Source organism: Hemibagrus wyckioides, linkage group LG02, assembly GCF_019097595.1.
Source record: "Hemibagrus wyckioides isolate EC202008001 linkage group LG02, SWU_Hwy_1.0, whole genome shotgun sequence".
NCBI classification, from domain to species: Eukaryota; Metazoa; Chordata; class Actinopteri; order Siluriformes; family Bagridae; genus Hemibagrus; species Hemibagrus wyckioides.
Window position 1 is genome coordinate 16,892,632 of NC_080711.1, and position 21,279 is coordinate 16,913,910.

Sequence of the window (21,279 nt, forward strand, 5' to 3'; positions counted from 1 at the left end):
TCAAGAAGCTTTTATTGTTTTATTTTATATTTCAACCATTTATAGCTGATCCAGTATACAATGAACTGTTACAGTTAGCAAATACATTAGTAAATACAGTTAGCAAATACATTACTATAAGTTCGCTGTAGCGAAGTATACAATAATTGCAATAGGTGTGCAAAGATGTACAGATGAGTATGTGTGTGTGTGTGTATTGGGTTGGTGTCAGTCCAGTCTCTGGGAATTGGAGAGTCTGATGGCTTAGGGGAAGAAACTGCTACACAGTCTGGGGTGAGGGCCTGAATGCTTTGCTACATTTATTCAGATGGCAGATAAGTAAAGAATTTGTGTGAGGGGTGTATGGGGTCATCCACAATCCTGATGGGTTTGCGGATGCAATATGTGGTGTAAATGTCTGTGATGGAGCCAGCAGAGACTCGGATGACATTCTCACTCTTGCAACTTCCAAACCAGGCAGTGATGCAGCTGCTCAGGATGCTCTCCATAGTCCCCCTGTGGAACGTGGTAAGGATGGGGGTTGGAGATGGGCTTTCCTCAGCCTTTGCATAAGTAGAGAGTCTGCTGGGCTTTCTTGATAATAGAGCTGGTGTTGAGGGACCACAGAGGATGCTCTGTGCTCTCCTGAAGTCAACTACCATCTCTTTTGTTCTGTCCGCATTCAGAGAGAGAGGTTGCCGGCTCTACACCAGGCTGTTAGTTGTCTCACCTCCTACCACAGACCTACCGTATGTGTTATCGGTGAAATTCATGAAATGGTTCATATCTGCTCAGTGTGGTGGTGTTGGAGTTGCTGCTTCCGATCTGGACAGACTGAGGTCTCCCTCTCGGGTCCAGGATGCAGTTGCAGAGAGAGGTTTTCAGGCCCAGCAGGCTCAGTTTTTCTCAGTTTTTATTATGAGGTACAATTGTGTCCAACAGTGTCTGTACATGTGTGTCCATTTTGTCCAGGTTGGTAAGGGCCAGGTGGAGGGTGAGGAGTGGCTGGGAAGATACTCAAACTGCATGGGGTCCAGTGAGGGTGGCAACAGAGTTTTGATATGACTCATGACAAGCCTCTCGAAGCACTTCATGACAATGGGTGTGAGGGTGATGGGACAATAGTCATTGAGACAAGACACTGAAGACCTCTTTGGTACAGGGACAATGGTAGTGGTCTTGAAGCATGTTGAAACAACAGGAAAGGTTAGAGAAATGTAGAATGTCAGTGAAGACCTTAACCAGCTGGTCTGCACATCCCCTGAACACTCTCTGCCAAGAATGTTGTCTGGTCCAGCAGCCTTCTGTGGGATACTTCTGTGTAGAATTTTACTCATATCAGCTGTGGTAAGACAAAGCTCCTGGTCAGTGAGAGGTAGGGTAGTCTTCCTTGCTGCCTAATCATTCTGCACCTCGAGAGTGTAGAAGTAGTTCAGTGCATCTGGAAGGTAGGCATCATTGTTACATGCAGGTGAAGTTGTTCTGTTGTAAGTGATGGCCTGGATGGCCCTTTTTACATACACTGGGTCAGTCATGTCATCAATGCACTTGCTTATGTAGCTGGTCACTAATGCCATGTATTCTGCTAAGTAGGTGAAATCACTGTCAGTTACAGCCAACCTGAACAAGTGCCAGTCAAAACGGTCCTGAAAAGCAGATATGTCCAGATTTTCACCTGCTTCAGAACTGGTTAAGAGTGTATAATGAAGGGTCTACATGCTGTGATTAGTTTAACAGAGATGTGGTCTGAATAACCAAGGAGGGGGCAAGGCTCTGTACAGTACACTCCAGGAATGTTTGTGTAAACAAGATTCAGCATGTTTGCCCCTTTTGTCCACATGCTGATGGAATTTAGGAAGCACTAATTTGAGATCCACGAGGATGAAATCTCCAACAACAATAAACAGTCTGTCAGGGTAAGCATTCTGTAGTTTGCTGATAGACCTATAGAGTTAACAGAGTGCCCACTTAGCAATAGCACTAGGGGGAACATACACCCTGACTCTGAAAGCAGTGGTAAACTCCTGAGGTAAACTCCTTTTCCTGAGGAAAATGAAATGGTCTGCAGTAGTCATTGAGTCTTGACTCTGCTTACTTATTCAGGGCTGGTATGGGGTTGGTAGCCTTAAAACGGTGTAGGACAATTGCTTGGTGTAGGGAGATTTAAAGACATCCGTCAAGATGTCTGCAATATGAAAATACTCCTAGACCGAAGGGCAGTAGAGCATAAACACTGCAATCAGTAAGAGGATTTATAATGACAATAGTTGTGAATAGAATGAAATTCAGTATGAACTGTCAGTGCAATAATGATTATGAAAGCAAACTAAAAGGAATTCAATTCAATTTTATTTGCATAGCACTTTTAACAATGGACATTGTCACAAAGCAGCTTTACATAAATATACAAATTCAGGATATAAATTTCCAATTTATAAATTTACCCCTATAGAATGGAGTCTAGGAACAATGCAGTATGTATTGAGTCAGTAGAATCAAAGTTCAGGAGTCTGACAACATGGGTTTTGAAGGTATTACTCAGTATGGCAGTCCTTGAGAAGACGATTCATTTAAGTGATACAAGGCAGTAGTCATTGAGTCTTGACACTGCTGACTCATTCAGGGTTGGTAGTCTTAAAGCGGGGTGGGACAAATGCTTGGTTTAGGGAGATGATAAAGATATCCATCAAGATGTCAGCAAACACTTGTCCAAGTGCGAGGTTGGGTTCAGCAGCTTTACAAGGGTTGACTCTGGGAAGCATCCTCCTCACATGTGCTGGAGGACAATCAGAGTACACAGCAGTGTTAAGTTTTTTTTCTGAAGATTTTCTTGTGTGTGATAACTGACAACAATGAAAAAGCCATGACCTGTACAGTTCATGTAACCCATCCTCAGTACTAGACACAGGGAGAACATACACAGCCACAAGAAAAATGACCACAAATACCCTTGGCAAATAGTAAGTGCAACGGTTGTCCAATTGAGTCCAGTATGTCGACCCAGAAATTAACATTTGACAAAAGAATGAATGGTACATCCAGTCAGATGGGAGTGTGCCTCCCTAAACCCCAATGTCTCCCACACACATATGGTTCACAAAGTTTAGTTTCTACTTTAACACATTTAACTACTGGGGTTATTGGATATATGTCTATTAATTTTAAAAAGCTAAAAAGGCCTTTTTTGTTATTGTGAAGCTTAAAATATAAAATAACATGACAAGGTCAACCAATAATTTTTACACACAGACCGGCCCCAGAACTTTGTGTAGCCTCCATTCAAAAAGCTCTGACAATTCTTGTGTGTTTTCATGTCCGAGTATGTATTGATTTGTTTATTAATGCTGGCACAAAAAAAAGCTTAAATCAGCAATGATAGATATACAACTTTTCCTGTGTTACATGTTAATCGCAACATAAACTGTGACAACTAAAGCAAAAAAGGAAGGACACATAATACGTTACATTTTTAACCATCATTGTGGTCCTAAGTCCTAACTAAAGTAGCTATACATTTATAGCTTAAATTGGTGATACAGTGCTGATAATCCACTAAGTAGGAAATAAAGCTATTTGTGTAATTTTATTTTGAATTGTGATTTTGTTGTCTTCTCTACCACATATTCTTGCTCTTAGTAGTCACTTAAATATTTCTTTCCTTCCCCTCAATTTTCTCTCTCTCCTTGCTTGACCTCCCTTAAGGCAGACTGACTGCACCTTCACTAACCAAACACACACACACTCACACACACACTCACACACACACTCACACACACACTCACACACACACTCACACACACACTCACACACACACTCACACACACACTCACACACACACTCACACTTACCCTAGAAGCAAAGGGATTTTTTCCTTCTTCCCTCTGCCTTGGCCAGCCGCCTTTTCAGACAGGAAACATTAGTTTCCACTCTGCCTCCACAGGGCCTCTCTCCTTCTCTCCTTTTTTCCCTCTATCATCCCCCCTTTCTGCCTACTTCACTCTTACATTGGCTCTCTATGACTTATTTGTCCCACCCCTGCTGCTTTCTCATCATCCCACCCTCTCTAAAGGTTTTTACTTTGTATAGTTCATAAAGAACAGACGGCAAAGAGGAACATGCCACCTTTAGATATTTTTTCTAAAAGTTTCATTTTAATCTAATATTACCTAGTGTCCCAATGAATTGAGATGAGAATTAATTTCCTCTCCCCAAAAAAAAGTTCATGGAAAAAGAAAATGGGAGACAGCAAAAGACTAAGAGCCAACCCAAGTAAACTGTTGATGGTTCCAGTGCAAATATTGCCAAGATGTGCACCTGCCAAAAGAGAGGTGTGTGATCTCAACCAGCAAAGGGGAGAGTAAAATGGACAGAAAAGTCCTGGAAAAACGAGAGAGGGAGAAAATGACAAGGGGTGGGAAGGGGATTGCAACAGGAAGCCTCTTACCAAGCTACAGATGGCCCCAAGCCATAAGTCTCAGACACTAAGGAATTCCTCACAGAGTCTAAGGATAAAAGAAGCGAAATTGAACCCAGGGAGAGCTTCAGCTGTGACTTTTAACACTGGAAAAATTGGCACAACATGAGCAAAAGTACCTGTGAAGTTATCTGACATAAGGTGAGACTCAAGAAAGAAAACTAACTAAAAGGCATTAATTATTACTTTAAATTCTTGCAAGTACAGACAAAACATAAAATGTTTCCCAGAAAGACTAACCCAGAACACCACAGCTAAGAATGAAGAACTCACAATTGAGTGAGATCCCAATTATTTCCTCTTACTTCCCTCACTCCATCAGCAGCTTTAAAGTGTGACCCATAAGGATAAATGAATTAGATAAATTAGATCATTAGATGCAAAGAAAACTTATTTTTCCCACCAGACTTCATGTCACTTGCGAGTTCAAGGTGTGTGAGGCAAATAAATAAGAACAGATACGTTTTAGACTTGAGCGTCCCAGAAAAATAGTCCAGGACTGGATTCCTCGACTCAGATGCGGCTTTGGTCCCTGGCTTCAACTCTGCATGTTCAAACCTTGTTGCCTAATAGGCTATTCAATAGTGCCTTTTTTCACACTACAATGACTTTTCCTATGCCAATTTTAAAGGCAATTGATGAAATTACTCTGGTGTTGTAACCCATTAAAGTCAAAGTAAGCATGTCAGGTCTAGACTTGCTCACTCATTTTTACTTAGCTTTACTTAAGATGTCACTGAATAAGCATGATAAAAGTTGAACAACTAAAATAAAAAGGCATTAATTTATGGGCTTAAGATATAGCAGTAGAGGGCATATATGTATACATGTATATTTAAACACTATGTATCCACAGGGCATAGGTTTCAAGCCCTCCAGCAAATGCCAGCAAACAATGTCCACTGTCCTTGCTTATGATAAAGTTTAATTTATAAATTAGGCACTTTATACCTTGATACCACAGAGCAACTGTAATTTATTTGAATGTGCTCTCTCTCTTTCTCTAAAATATTTATTGCACTTTACTCACACTTCTTGTGATGAATTACACAATGCCAATGTGTGAATAGCATATACAGCATGGATGAACTGGACAAAGAGATGATAACCGTCCTGGACTGGACCGCATGCAATTTCATCACACTACTCATAACAGCATGCGATTTAAATTATGAACACTTTTCTGTTTTCTGTATTTCTGGAGGTTTCTATTTAATTTTTTTTATTCGTGGTCAACCGCAGTTAAGTGAAACCATGGTAAATAAAACAGCGGATACAGGGTTTTTACTGTCATTATGTTGTCTAGAGCCTGGACTGAGAACTTATAGCTTAAAATTTGTACTTGTACAGTCAGGTCTGTAAGTAATTGGACAGTGACACAGTTTTCGCAATTTTGCCTCTGTACACCACAATGAATCTGACATGAAGCAATCTAGATGTGATTAAAGTGTAGACCATTTTAATACAAAGTTTAATAAAAAAAAAATACTACATTAACTGTTTAGGAATAACAGCCAAATGAAGTCCCTCCAATTTCACAAGTTCAAAAGTAATTGGACAAACTAACAATTATTGTTTGTGGGTCTTTCAGCAAAATATGCTCTGTTGGGCTGCAATCAGGTGACCGACTCAGGCATTTAGAACATTTCATTTCTTTGCATTAAAAAGCTCTTGGGTTGCTTTTCTGTCATGTTTTGGGTGATTATCCATTAGGCTGAATCTGAGCAGAAGAAAACACTCTATTCAGTTTGTACTCAAGATTTCAAAGGGCAACTTGATTTCATAATATCCTACCCCTCCAAGCTGTCATATTTAATGTCATAATCAGTTATTGAAACTCTGAACATATGAATACAATAATTTATTCTAATATTATATATGAATATTATAATTAAGCATCATAACACACTTAAGAACATATTCTACTGTATATTGTTTATTATATATGTTGATTCTTAGTAGAAAACCGCATCTGTACATGTAATTATTTTATCTTCTATAGAGGACAATAATAAATTGTGTTATTATTACCAATACAGTGCAGTATTAATAGATTGTGTGCATAGACTTGTGTGACTAATATCCTTAACAGGAACATAATCAGTACAGAAATGATTCTTATTCTCAAATACAATCAGCACCAGCACTTGACTGGATCTTACTTTCAATAAGAATCAGCATCACACGAGTGACCATCATCTTGGTGGATCGACAAAGTGAATATTTGTCATTCCCCATAGACAAAGGTATCGGCACTTTTTAAATAATAAATGTTGCCTAGGGACTGCACTGTGTGGGTAATACAAACCTTTGTCATAACTCTGATATGTGGTCTATACTATTTCCAAAACACACTTTGCAATGCTTCACTTTATAGTATATAGTTAACGAAGAGTAATGATCTACAGTATACTCCACCACCTGGTGTCACCCAGATAAAGATGGGGTCCCTTTTGAGTGTATTTCCTCTAAAGATTTCTTCCTCATACTGTTTTTCCATGGCACCTTCACACCTGGCTTGCTCATTAGGGGTAAATCTAAATCTATATTTATAATCCAGATATAGTAAAATGTAATGCCCAGCAAAATGTAGGAGATTTGTTAGAAAACAGCAAAGGCACTGAGAAAAGCAACAAGCCTGTGTATGATATAAAGTCCTTCCTTTGTGGGCTCCATCATATGCAACAGAAAACTGTTGGGTGATTCCAACAGCCATCACTGGGTCCAAGTGAGCAAAACTTGCTCCACACTCTGTGTGGGAGGGATAGAGGTACTTTCTCTCCAAGCAATCAGTACATCTCTAAGCAATGGTGAGCATGTGTGAGCTCTTGCATGCAGATGAGGGTAGTTAGTACGTTCTTTCGAGTGTATTCAGCTGCTCTCTGAAGTAGCATAAGCTGAAGCTCAAAAAAATTAAGAGGCTGGCTTTATGTGTTTTAAAGGAAATGCCCTCACCCTATAAAATAACACTAGAAAATCTCCAACATTATTTTCCTCCTAACAACAAATTCACATCTTCATTTGGTAAAAAGAATTTGTCAAAGCAGAAGCGTTTTGTTCCTAGGCAATAGTGACTAAGCTTTCAAACATTCACCATAATCATCAGACAAACTCCAACCTCCTCCACAACCTTGGACTAAAAATGCTTCAATTTCACAAGTCAGTTCCTCCCTTGCTGATTATTCTCTCTCTGTCTCTGCCTGTCTCTCCCTTTCTCTCTTTTATTCCTCCCCTCTTCTGAACTAGTTCTTGCAGCCTCCCTCAACAGCCTGTGATGCAATCCACACACTCCTGCATGCAATAACAGAGCTTGTTATCTAGGGTGACTGAGAATGGCAGTCAGAAATGTTTCCCATAAGCACTATCACAGAACAAAAAACCTCATCTTAAAAAATACAGAGTCAATCTGAATGCTTGCTCCAACAGTCAAGAGGATCTACTGCAGGGTATGGAAATGGGCCCAAAGCTGATGACTGCATAAAGCACCACAATAATAACGGTTCATTTCATTTCAGAATTTGGACTGTATTCATTTGTAGAAAATTATTTTTGGTAAAAACACAGCCAGTTGGAATACTGGGCAGAAAGATTTATGCATTCATGATTATAACACACTCTAGATACAGAGACTCTAGGCTGCAGATGATCACAGATTTTCTTAGCCTTGCTAAATTCAAACCAGTGGAATTTTAAAGACGTAATTATGATTGGGTATTTGTATAAGCTCTTTGGTTTTATTCACCATTTATTTGGTTTGATTCAAGTGATCTCTCTTCTTTTACGCTCCTTTTATGTTTCTAAGCCATAGGATCACACAAGTCCAGGGTTGGGTTGTTATAGAACACAAATAAGTCAAGAGTACTCCATGAAATATTTTGAAAATCTAAGTTATTTTAATTTCTTCTCTACTAATTAAAAAAAACAAAAAGGCTTTTCCATGGTCACTATTTCATACTAACAAGATATTGTTTAACATTTCTAAATGTTTGCTGTGGGTGTCAATTGTGTATTTATTTGGCTCTATTGTTTTGGTGTTAATAAAAATCAATAAAAATATAATAATAAAAAAAAAAAAAAAAAAAAAACACACCAATGCTTGTTTAGTAGCTATTTAAATAGCACCACTCTCACATTCTCATTTGCACTATGAGTTATAAAAAGACAAGGTGAGGGGGGAAAAAAACAAGATGAGAGTTCCAAACACATTTTCATAGACAGAAATGTTTAAAAAGTCAAAGTATTGCCCTCCCTTATGTCATTAACATCTCTAACTAGTCCATTTGGAATTCCTATAGAGGGTCTGTCTCAGTCTATTGACATTTCAAAGTTAAGCACAATTTATGTATTTCATTTAAGAATTTTCACATGTATTTAACAAATGGCCAACAAGTGCAATTTATTCCTTTTTAGTTTTATTAAATGCATGAAAAGATCAAAATAGAATACGGCACTCCTACATTGCAATATATTGACTCTTATGTTCTGCGAAAGTGGAACATAAGAGAGCTAAAGTCACCATCTATTCTGTTACTCAGTAATTGTTAGATTTCAATGTAGTCATTGCAAAAGAGAACTTTCATTCAAAAATAATACACAACTTGAACGCTCAAAAAGCTGTTTTAATAGTATAACCATTTGAAACATTTTTAATAGTAGACTTGAAATAAAAGAATTAATTTTTTTATGTCCCATTGCACTCCATTGGTTTTATTGTCAGGTTAAAGCATACAAAAAGCTATAAGAAGTGAGAAGTGAGAAATGTTAAGCCAAAGTAATATGAATGTATATTGTACAATCTTAAATTAGCTTAAAGGTTTGATTTTAAAAAAACAGTTTATTGTACTATCTGCTATGAATTAGGCTATTACTAATAATACAGTAAAGTCAACAGTATATTCTAGACCTTATATTTTCCAGACAGCTTGAGTAGTTTGGTCTTTACAAGTAATTACAGTAGTAATTATTCCACATCCAGAAGCATAAAATAAATACCAGTAATGCAGAGATACAGTGTATATATATGATCGTACGAAAACCCATGTGTGATTTCATGATGCTTTTTGAATGTATTCTCAGAAAGGGAGTATTGTACGGGAATGCATAATAGAATTCATTTTGGAAGATGTATTCAGTGTTTCATCATTACTACTTTTATAATAATTTGCCCAACCCTTATTTATCCCACTTAACTATATTGCACATTTTTAATCTAATTACTTTGTAAATTTTAATTGTAACTAATTTTAACAAACTGCTGAATACAACAACTACTCCAGTACCTACATAAAAGGTTCAACAGTTTTATTTTTTCATCTATTAAATTCATCCACCCAATTCATTATTATATTCAATCTAACCTCGAACAATACTTGGAATTATCAAATTTTTGTGCATTTTTATTTTCAATTTTGTATACAGTTGGTTTGGCAACCTACAATAAAAATCGAAATCCAATCTCAGCTTGGCCTATGACTAAAATGACTGTAAATGTTTTGCTCAAAAATATTGTCATCAAATAGGAGGATAAAATAATCTCAGAACCACCTCACATGCTAAATGCAGTATATGAATGAATCAGTAACACTTCCAATTAAAACAGAAACAGATTCCTCAACATAATGATATTGTATTTTATTATAAGAACTCCTTATCTCAAAAAGACATTCTGTGTGTTCTGTTGTATTCAAATATATCTTCTTTAACTCATAGGTTCTGTGGCAGACTTAAAGACTAAGTCTAAGTCTAAGTCACAGGACAAATAATAACCTTAAAACAAAAGAGTGTAGCAGTTGTTCTGAGTACAGTCATGCCTTCAAACTACCAGCCGATGTTGCTCGAACTGACCAATGCCTTTTCATTCAAGAAACAGGGTCACACATGGTTTATTAGTGTGCATAGAAATTTAGCTACAATAGGTTTGTAAAGGTGTTCAATTTTGTGATCATCTCCAATGGTCCAAAGAGTTCCAACTAATGAAGATTGTAAGCTGCATAGTGTGGCAGTGAAAACAGAAGAGGTCTACTACTCAGTATTTCACATCCACTTACCAAGAGTACAGGTTTCTTGGAACCTGACAAACATGTGAAAGCTCTGCCACAAAGCAATGACCCTTCAGCCATATTTCAGCTAAGGCACTGGGAGTGACAAATCTGATCTAAGGTGGGGGGGGGGGGTGTATCATGAGAGTGGTTCTGGCCGTTTTAAAACATATAACACAAAGTAAAGTTGCTTTTTTGAGTTTTGTCCAAGCTAGAATATTGTGGCTATACTTAGGGGTTGTTTTAGTCTTGCCCTTATTTTCTGTATACTGAATATTATGGAATTACCACATCAATTCATTTTGCAGCTTGTGCCCTAGGACACAATCAGACCCATGGGAAGCAGTGGTATCGTATAGTAAAGATGTTACTTGATATAGGCTGCTTTATGGAACTATACTTTTCAAGCACATCTGTGGTGTCAGGCACTTGATAGTGTAGATAAAAAAGAAGCTTTTCCTGTGTGTATAGTTTGGAATAAGATTCCTGTATGCCTCCTGGAGAGACATGTGCAAACAAGCCATCATTCTGGACATCTAGGGGGGCAGATCTTGGCCAGCTGTTGGTTCTAGTTCTTGCCAGTAAAGAACTCATTGTGTGTGTGTGTGTGTGTCAAAAACACATCAGGGTTGTGGATAAATAGAAACTAGAAAAAGCACAAACAAAACAATAACAATTACTCAACAAACTAACATGCATAGTGTTAAGTTGTGAGAATTGTAAGCACATAAAAACAGAGGTGGTTGCTGCTTGTTGTCTCTTTGAACAGAGGCTGACCTTAGCATGGTCCACCACACAGACACACTTACATTCTCCCCCTAGCCAAGCATGTCTTCTCTTTTCTTCTGTGGAGATCCCAGCTGTGCTGCTGCATGTGGTCTCCAACTCACCTCACCCAGGGTGCCTGTTTTCTCAAAGCAAGGATGCCACTCAAAGCTACCCCCAAGGTCAAATGACAGGTTTTTCATTCTCTCTTTAGATTGCTTCCTCCCCTCCTGCCTCTGACTTTCTGACACACAAGCTCATTGGTCAAGCACGGCTGAGGTACTGTCTCTGTGAGGCACATAGCATACCTCTGTGAGGTACATAGCTGCTTCCGGAGCAGGCTCACTAATCTTTATTGATTATATCTGCATGTTGTGACTGTTGCAGCAGAATTAATTCAGATGTCCACAGAAACATTCTGTCTGCCAATTTACAGAGAAATGCATCCAATCTAATTGGGAAAACAACAGTGAACCAACATACTGACAACACAACAAAAGAATGATATGAGAGGAGATTTAATTAGGATTTCAGCCTTTATTTCTTGGTGTTTACATCAAAATGTGTTAACATAAAACCTAGAACTTTTTGTATCAGACCTCATTCTCCCTGCAGTCTTCTCTTCAGGAGGTGAAATACAGGCTCAGTTAGGTTAAGCTCAGGTGATTGACTTGGCCAGTCTACAACCTTTACACTTTTCCTCCTGATAAATGTTTTGTTGGGTTGGCGGTGTGTTCTGGTCATTGTCTTGCTGGATGATATAGTTCATCTCGATTACTTTGGATGCATTTCTTTGTAAACTGGCAGACAAAATGTTGCTAATAAGGTTAATCTTGGTTCCAGAACTCTTGTGGTTCATTTCTTTACTACTTTGTTAATTCCAATCTGGCCTTCTGATTCTTACTGCTAATAAACAGTTGCATCTTGTGAAATAGCCTCTATATTTCTGCTATGGAAGTCTTCTTTTAACAGTCTATTGCAATTGCTGTCTGTTGTTCAGTAAACCAGCAGTTTTCAGGACATTCTCACTGGCTATGCCCAATGTTTGAGCAATGAATGATTTTTCCATCTTTTCTCAGTGTCAAATGGCTTGCTTTGGCTCTCATTGATGCTCTCTGACCTTTAGGTTTAGCCATTGTAGCAACAAATGCAACCTTCAGAGGTGAAACTAAAGGCTACAACCAAGAGTAGATATTCCGACCTATGAATTGTCAGTAGTGTGTTCCAATATTTCTGCTCACCTGTACATTGGGTGGTCTGATATTTGCTGTGCTCTATGCCTATTAACAAATCTACATGTAAAAAAAAAACAGGAAATAAAAACTGAAATTCTAAACTCTCTTCTCAAATCCAAATGTCTTCAGCCAAAAAAAATTAACCGGTGTTCAATTACTGTAGACGTTTCTCTGAAGCTTACCACACGAACTACATCCAACAAGACAAATAGTCAATGCAAAGGGAAGCTGTATGAAAGAGATGTCCTCATACTAATACAGACTTTATCCAAAAAACATAAAACCACAGCTGCCCAACACACTTCAGAATTAAATAAGCACCTCACCTCTCCTGTTTCAACCAAAACTGTGAGCTCCACAGGGTCAATATTCATGGTTGGGCTGCTATAGCCAAACATTTGTTCACTCATACTAATGCTAAAAGTCAGTTTCAAATGTGCCAGCAGTGAAAATCTGGGGCTGGGGACAATGTGAAATATGTATTGTTCTCTGATGAGTCAGCCTTCACTGTCTTTCCCACATCCAGGAGAGTTATGGTGTGGAAAAGCCCCAAAGAAGCTTCCCACCCAAACTGATGTGTGCCCAGAGTAGAGCACAGGGGTGGATCATTAGTGGTTTGGTCTGCAAAATCATGGCATTCCCCAGGCCCACTACTTTTGCACTGTACGCTGAAGGTTTTGCTGTCTATCAGGGTGATGTGATGTCATAGTGTTCTGATGAACATAAAAAATGAAGCTGAACGTCTCCCGTGGCCTACACAGATATGAAGAGCCAGATGTGTGTTATTCCCTCATTATTTTACTTTACATAAAACCAGAGAACAGGTCAGAGTTTTTTTAAGTTCCTGTTAAATCTCAATAAAAAGTAAATAGTGCTGTCACTTCCAAACAAGCCATCATTAAAATGACATCAAAACCATAAGAAAGATAACAAAACTATTATGTACGGCCAAATTAAAGGGTTGGTCATTCTTAAAAAGAGAGAATGCACTGGTAAGCTCGGGAACAGCAAAGGGCCCGAAAGACAACAGAAAACAATCTGTGCACCACAGAAGAATACATTCCCTGATTTTAATAAATAAATAAATAAATAAATTTACAAAAGTTGTCCAGATCAAGAACACCTTTGAGGAGTTAAGCATATCTGACAACAATCAACTGCATCAACTCAAACTTGCTTACTAAGAAATCTTTTGTGATAATGAGCGTCATTTTAAACCAGGTGGACTGTATTTATGTGTAAATTGTTAATACAAAGATTTACAAAAGAAATTGGTATTTTATTGGCAAAATTTTATATCCGACTTTTGCGCCTGAGGGTGTGCAAAGCTACCCATAAGACTAACTAATGTAAACTTGATTGAATTCAAGTCATACAATTTGCATAGATTACTGCACTTTTATATCTGGAAAACACTGTCAAGTTTACATTTCTTATTTTTTATCACTTTTACAGCATAAAGCAGACACACTGCCACAGCATCCACAGCAACTTACAGAAGTCCTTTGGAGTATCTATCAAAAACACACTTTCTTGTTAGTTCACTTGGTCAGGGACTAAGAATACCATCGAAAACAAATTTTGAAATGCATTTTATATTATTGGCCTTCATTCAATAATCTGAAAGGAAACAGAGGATTGTGGTCTGTCTGAGCATAGCTGTAAGTTGTAAACATATTCTTCAGCTAATAGATTTAGCACTAGATTATTATGAATGATATTTTACATTATTAAACATTTTTTAAATGAGTCCAAATAATTTTTATTCTCATTTTCAAGCTTTAACCTAATCTTTCATTTCAAGTGAAGATGGTTACTACATGGAAATCAGCTGTGCAATGCACATGCTTAGTAATTTTGTGCGACACGAACATACACACAAGTATTAAGTAAAAAAGTACTGTTCTTCATGTAGCTGAAACCTCCAACCTGCAATTTTATTCATGATGGTCTCTTTGCATCAACAGGCCAGAAGTTGTTTACCTTCTTTTTCTTTTTTAAAATAGATACACTACCACTCAAATGTTTGGAATCACTTGCATATTTCAGCAAAGTTTGAAGAAAACATTTATCATTTCCATCAAAATCATTATTTCTAACTCTGACATGTCAGCATGTCCTGTTCTTTTGCTATATTTTCTATCCAGACTAATTTCGTGTGCGTTTCCTTGGAAAACAATACATTTTTGAGTCATCCCAAACTTTGGAGCAGTAGTGTATATAAAATGTTCTGTCATTAATGATGTCATTTTTGTCCATCAAAAATTGCTGAATTTTTCAAGACCTTTCAGTACTTGGTAGTGCAAAAATGTCCCAGTCAGTGCCTTTTGGGTACCAATTTTTTGTACCCAGACCGAGTCTGCTTCCTAAACATGTGTCTTTCAGGCAGTGATCTGAAGCCCCAGTGGCTCTGAGTTATTCAGAGTCAACTGTAAGTCTTCATAGCAAAGAATTAAAATAAAAAAAAAACAGCTGATTTAAAAAAAGTGTTATACTTAATATTCTGATATTATTTGCATTTTAAATAAAAACAGCTTGAAGAATTTTATATTAACAATTTAAGATATAGTAGTTTTATAATTTAATTACTTGAAAGAAAAAATTAGAAACAATTAATTTAGAAGGTAACGATTTCCTATAATATATTCATATGGAGATTTCTTCCGCTTCCATGTATAATCCTTTTTTTTACCAGCCTAAATTCTATTTCACTGCAACTTTTGGGAATAGAAGGTCAAGAAAAGAGGGAGAGAATTCTGGCTCATAGACATACATCTTTCCTGACGGAATGGATTTGCCCAGACATATCACTGAGCCCAGGCTCAGACTTGAGAAGGTTTTATTTCTGTTGCTGAAAATCCTCCCTCAGTCCCTCCCTCTCTTGGTTTCTTGCACACACACACACACACACACACACCAGTCTTTGCTTGCTCATTGTAGTTGGGTTGAACTATTGTGGGTAATTCTGGAGAATCCAGGGTGTTGGCCATGCAAGTAAATAATAATATGAAACAGCTGTGCCTCCATTCTAAGTGCAGGAGCTTTTGGTACAGTACACTGCTGAGTGCTCTAAAATTCAAAACAATCATGGTCATCATCTGGAGCCATACCACTCAGACAAACATCTCTTGACATGAGTACCTAATTATTTCTTGTTTCCTGTTCTTTCTTAATTTCTACAGTGGTTCACCCTCGCTCTGGCATTTTCTTTGAGAAGAGAGGTCTTCTCCAAATCAAAGAGGGGTGAAATGGCTTCAAATAAGGGAAAAAGAAGGGGAAAGAAAAAAGGCAGAAAATGTATAATAGAGGTTGGATGTTAGTGGTGTGGACCAAGTTGTCACAGCCCAGCCCAAACAGTAGAAGAACTGTGGATGTTTGGTGTGAGCCACACACAAATTATGGTGTTCCAACAAGGTACTTGGGAGATGGAAAACGGTAGTTCTTGATTGGTGTGAGGTTGCTATATGGCAGATGCACCATTAAGGAGGAGAAGCAACCCTTCCAGGAGAAAACTGTAAGGCCACACTGTGCTTAGTGGTTAGTGTTTAACTGGAGAGGAATGCATGGTCTGGGCCCAGCTAAGGAGGGTCTAGTCTCGTCCTGATCAGTGTGCAACTCAGGCTTCTCTGTTCACATATCAGCTCTGAGTCCAGAATCCAGAGTTTTGTCTCTCCGGGTTCGCTCCCTTTGGCATATTACCATACATTTCCTGTAAAGTCAATTAGGGTATCTATTTTATTTTCATTAAAGGTCATTTGAAAAGGCAGATTTATTTTAGTTTGTATTTGCTACAGTACATTTTTGATGGGTCAAAGATTTGGTTTTTAATTGCTTGAACGTGAATCAAACACGTCTTCCAAAAGCTTTTCACAATGTTTTACCAGATTTGCTGCTCATTCCTCCTGACTGAAGTCAGATCTGTAGGCCTCCTTGCTCAAACTTTTTCAGATCAGTCCATAAATTCTCAGATTCAGATTTGTGATAACTGCCAAAATACAGCCACTGTAATACTTTCACTTAGATGTCCTAGCTATCATTTTGTTACAACTCACTGTCCTGCTGGAAGACCCATTGCTGACCATGATTCTGGACAATGAGGTTGCTTCAAGATTTCTATAATCTTTGTTCTTTGGGAAAAATCAGTTCCTCAACCATTTTTCTCCATACATACAGTGGATCAACATGGCCATGAAATTTTTGGTTTCATTTGATCAGAGAACACTTAAGGAAGATGATCACCTGTAAAATGCTGTCTGGCTTTTTTATGCTGGTCTTATACTGCATTTGACTAACTTCAGAAGTGGAAAGTCATTTCTGACCACAGTGTGTTTAAAGTACAAAGTGGGGAAAAACATGGATTACTCCATGCTTGTCTTTTGTTAGCAACAAACTAGTAAACTCACTATGATGAGTGATGTTTATTTTCCTCCTCAAAACAGCAAACTGAACAGTCAATGTTAAAGATTTAACACATGAATGTTTCTCGTTTGTTCAATCTGAAGCAAATACATGTAAATACCTCCTTGAAATCGATTACCTTTAAAAATTACCTTTAAATGTAAGAAGTGATGCTCTACATCTGATTATGTGTGGCAGCATACAATTCCCTGATCTCTAGCAGAGAAGTTCCACAGTAATAATTTTAAGTTTTTTCCAACCTTATCCTGGCCATTGGTCAGGAATTACAAAGAAGTACAATTTCATGTATGTACACTTCTGGCCCACAAATTTCCACTAATGCTTATACAGCTAAATCATATTTGTTTTATTAAATGATTGCTTTAAAATAACCTCCCATGTAATTAGAGCCGATGTTCTAACTGACTTATCAAAAGAAATGTCAAGTAGCATGAAATGAGTAGAGTTGTGAAAATGAAATATCTTTAGTTTAAGTATAGGTCAATTTTAAGTGGCTTGCATAAATGACTAAAATTCATATAGTATAAGTGAGCTGAGAGAAAGCTGTAGCTCAGCATAATACCAGGAAATTATTTGATTGCTACCTTCACAGCAGGTTGTTACAGTTTTATGATGTACCCACAGTCATTCTCATGCAGTCAGGTATCTCCTAACTCTTGACCTTTGAAGATCCTGTTAGGATACAGCAGGTTACATCTTTGCTCTGGTCTTCAATTAATACTATGCCACACAACTTTTTGTGTGATAAAAAATGGTCAGCTAAAATGTTATGACAGATTTTATGTTATATCCATATTTTCTTATAAATACATGTGTAAACTTTTAAATGATTATATGTAAAGCAATTTATGAAGTTAGTATTAAAATGTTAAGTACTGCATAAATAATTATTACTATTATGTTTTTCCAGTTCTGTCCCATTTTCAAGTTTCCAGTGTGTTTTAAGGCATGTTTCTGTATTGCGTTTGACCCCTCACAGTTCCAGATAAGCTGTAATCAGATTTGGAGCTCCTTGTCAGTCATAAGGATAAATATAAATTTTCATTTTAAACTTTTGAAATTTTTATATTCCTGTAAAACTGTTTTGCGACATTTTCCATTCTTAAAAGCGCTGTACAAATTAAATTTTAATTTAATTAAATAATGCAACAACCTGCCAAATTCAAATTTTACCTGCACTTCATTTCTGTGGACCGGGTTTGACCTTGTTTTCTCAACTAAAGTGGAACAACACTGTGCTCACTAGCGAGGCCTGTTACTGGGCCCTCCAGCATCTCACTGCTGTCAAATGTCTCAAATTTCCAAACTTTCATTGTTGCCTTGTTGACTGTAGTTCATATTATCTGTGGTCTTCTTCAGTACATAAGAATGATTCTCTTTGAGCTTTCACTGTGTTCTGTTTATCTACAATTTCACATAAGGACTAGCAAGTTGATATAGCATCCAACACTAGGGGTAAAAATGAATGGAATTCAGCAGCTTTATTTCTCAGAAATGTATGCGCAAGAGTGGATTTGAAAACTTTTTAGAAACCCGCTTAACCCTACCACTGTTTGAAGTTCAGGTAAAGAATTCAGGTCACTTCTGCACCAATTCGTATATGGGATCATAAATCACAATCTAAACGAACTACATAATTTTAGCTAGATTACAATTTTTACTATACTGAATGCACCAAATCTGCACTATTATACATAATCTGATATCTAGCTATGTTTTCGGGTTGCTTCATATTCTGTTGTGTTTTGAGTGCAGCATTGCAATTTCCTACAGACTGATTAGTATGATTAAGGCTGTGGAATAAAAAAAAGTAATGTTATTACAAATGTTAAACTATTAGACTATTCTTTGCTTCGTTACAGTGCACCAGTAAACCATGAGAAAACCCACTGTTCTTGGCAATAAATGCAATGCATCTTGTGAAAGACATATAAGAGTGGTTTACTCTATAGTGTAAAGTATGGTCATCAACAGCAAAAGGCATGCCAAGGAGTCAAAATATATACCCTTACTTGTATGGACAGGCAATGCAACACTGAGACTTGTTACTGCTGCATCAATCAGCCTTGGGCACAGAGAACTAGCTAGCTCTTATAGTGTGACAAACGACCTGAGCAAAAGCTGCTATGCCCCTGAGCATGTACTTGTCCTTTCATTTCAGATTCTCCGTGTCATTTGGTTAACTACCTTCATGCATTCAGGCTCTGTAACAGTCAAGCCATGTGTGGCCTCCAGTGACAGGCTCTGATCCAAGGGCCCAAACTCAATGCACTCCCCAATTAAGCCCAGGGTTTGTGAAGTTGCCTAACTGGTATAAACACAGTTCATTCACCGCACATCTTCAGTGCCAATCAGGCTGAGCTTTTATTCATGTATTTCTCTCTGAACAGCCAAGCCACTATAAAAGGCTTATATCAACATATACCCATAATGGGGGTCGATAACTGTCCTTCTACTACCAGGACGCTCCACGTAGCCGACGCTGCGAACCGCGAGCCAAATAAACAATCATTATAAAAATTGGTCATTCGTAAAAGCTAGAACTGACAGCTGCACACATCTCAATCAAACTACACCCACGTCGTGTTAACTAAAATATTTGTCAAAAGCAGACCAGACTCGGTTGGCGGACGATGCAACATCGTGTGATACAGTCCACATTTAGGGTTAGTGAGTTTGTGAAGGCGGGCTTACCTTTGAAGAAACTGAGAAATGAATATGGTAGAGCTGGCTTCGACTCGAAGTGACGTGAAACTTCCCTGTGAGAGTGGTTATAGAAATTCCTTTGTTTATTTTGTTAAAATGCTATTAAACAAGCGTCCGTCGGTGAATTGGGTTATTCTGCACGCCTGAATACACGCGTCTCGTCACCGTTTAGCAATCTGGCTCTGTAGCGGTCTTCTGTCAGACCATTGTCGTTACAAAAACGGGCAGGAGAAACACAAATGAACAGATAACTGCGCAGTATCTTAATAAAACAGTCAAATAAAAACAAAAAGCCGACCGCGAGAAAAGAAAGAGGCGACAAACAGCCTAGTTAACGTTACTTTAAAAAACAAACAAAAAAAAACATGAGATTATTACTCTCAGTCGAGAACCTAACCTAACTGTGTCAACACTTGAAACAGTGTCCGTAATCTTCATAGGTTGAAGTCCAGTAACGGCGGTCATAAGAAAAAATAACCGTTGTCGATTTTTTCTGAGGATCAAGGTGCATCCCGTATTAGAAGAGATTGGTCTAGACGGGTTTCTTTGGGTGGTCGTTCTCTTGGGGGTCTTAAGGGAGGGAGGGGGCCGCGCAGGGTGAGAGAAAGAAGAGATGTCTTGTCCAGATAATATATCCTTAAAACGTTTTTCCTCTCTAGTTTTTCCACGTTGTTTTTTCTTGTCTTGCTGAGGTGATAACGCGCAAAGCTGGCTCTATCAGCCAACCCCCCCGCCACGGACTCAAGCCCGTGTGCGGTGTCTCCCTCCCGGTGCGGAGCGGACACTGGCCCTGACTCCTTCACCCAAACTTGCTCCCAGGCTGCCCGTTTAGCGCATGCGCACTGCGCCGGGAGAGGGGCCGTGCTCAACTCTCCCTCCTTCCCTCCGCCTTGCCACGATGCGGCCACGTCCCAACCCGCGCACTACAGCCACTACTGTAAACCAGCACGCCACCTAGGCGTCCCAAACCGCATACCACTGCGCTGCTTAGGATGGAAAAATACACACAGTCCACAGTCTATGTTTTTTCTGTATAGTAGTAGTTTTTTTTAAACAACTACGTCGTGTAAATTAACAAATAGAAGAAATATATTTAATTAATTAAGGTTAATTGGGAAAGGTTGTAAAGTTCAAGTGTGCACTAGAATAAACAACTTAGACTGCAACGTTGTTTAATGATTGACTCTGTGTAGATATCTGCCAGTGTTATTGTTTGTTTTAAAAGCAAGTGTCAGGTTATCTTAAATGATCTTAAGGTTTAAGATCAGGTGCACTACTGCGTTCTTGGCCATCTGGAGGTACTTACTGGTGAATGCTAGTGGGCAAATAAACTGAAAGTTTATCAGTTCAATCATGACATGTTAAGAGTCTACTTCTCAAGTGGAGAGAAAAAAAATGGGCTCCTCCTTTGCTAGCCCTAAAAATGAATAAACTGGCTTTGGGTTGATGTAAACAGAACTAACCCTGGATAGGTTACTTACATTACAGTGCACAGTTGCATTCACATACACATTCACACCTAGGAGCAAATGAGCATATTCAATCTGTTTACCTGTCTGTTTTTAGACATTGGGAGAATACCCACACAAACACAAGAACCACACGCAAATCTCAAGAGCTTAGGATCAAAGACAAAAAATAAAAAAAAACATGTTTTGGGGTT

The 21,279-nt window shown here is 38.1% G+C and overlaps 1 protein-coding gene across 1 annotated transcript in view; it reads right to left on the reverse strand.

The window, feature by feature from the left end:
* The window catches only part of glis2b (GLIS family zinc finger 2b), a 33,848-nt gene extending 13,389 nt beyond the window's left edge, over positions 1–20,459 (reverse strand). Inside the window, exon 1 of the mRNA XM_058410559.1 lies at positions 19,605–20,459. The gene's annotated coding sequence lies outside the window, so the exon portion shown is untranslated. The remainder of the gene's footprint in view (positions 1–19,604) is intronic.
* Between the last annotated feature and the right edge of the window lie 820 nt (positions 20,460–21,279).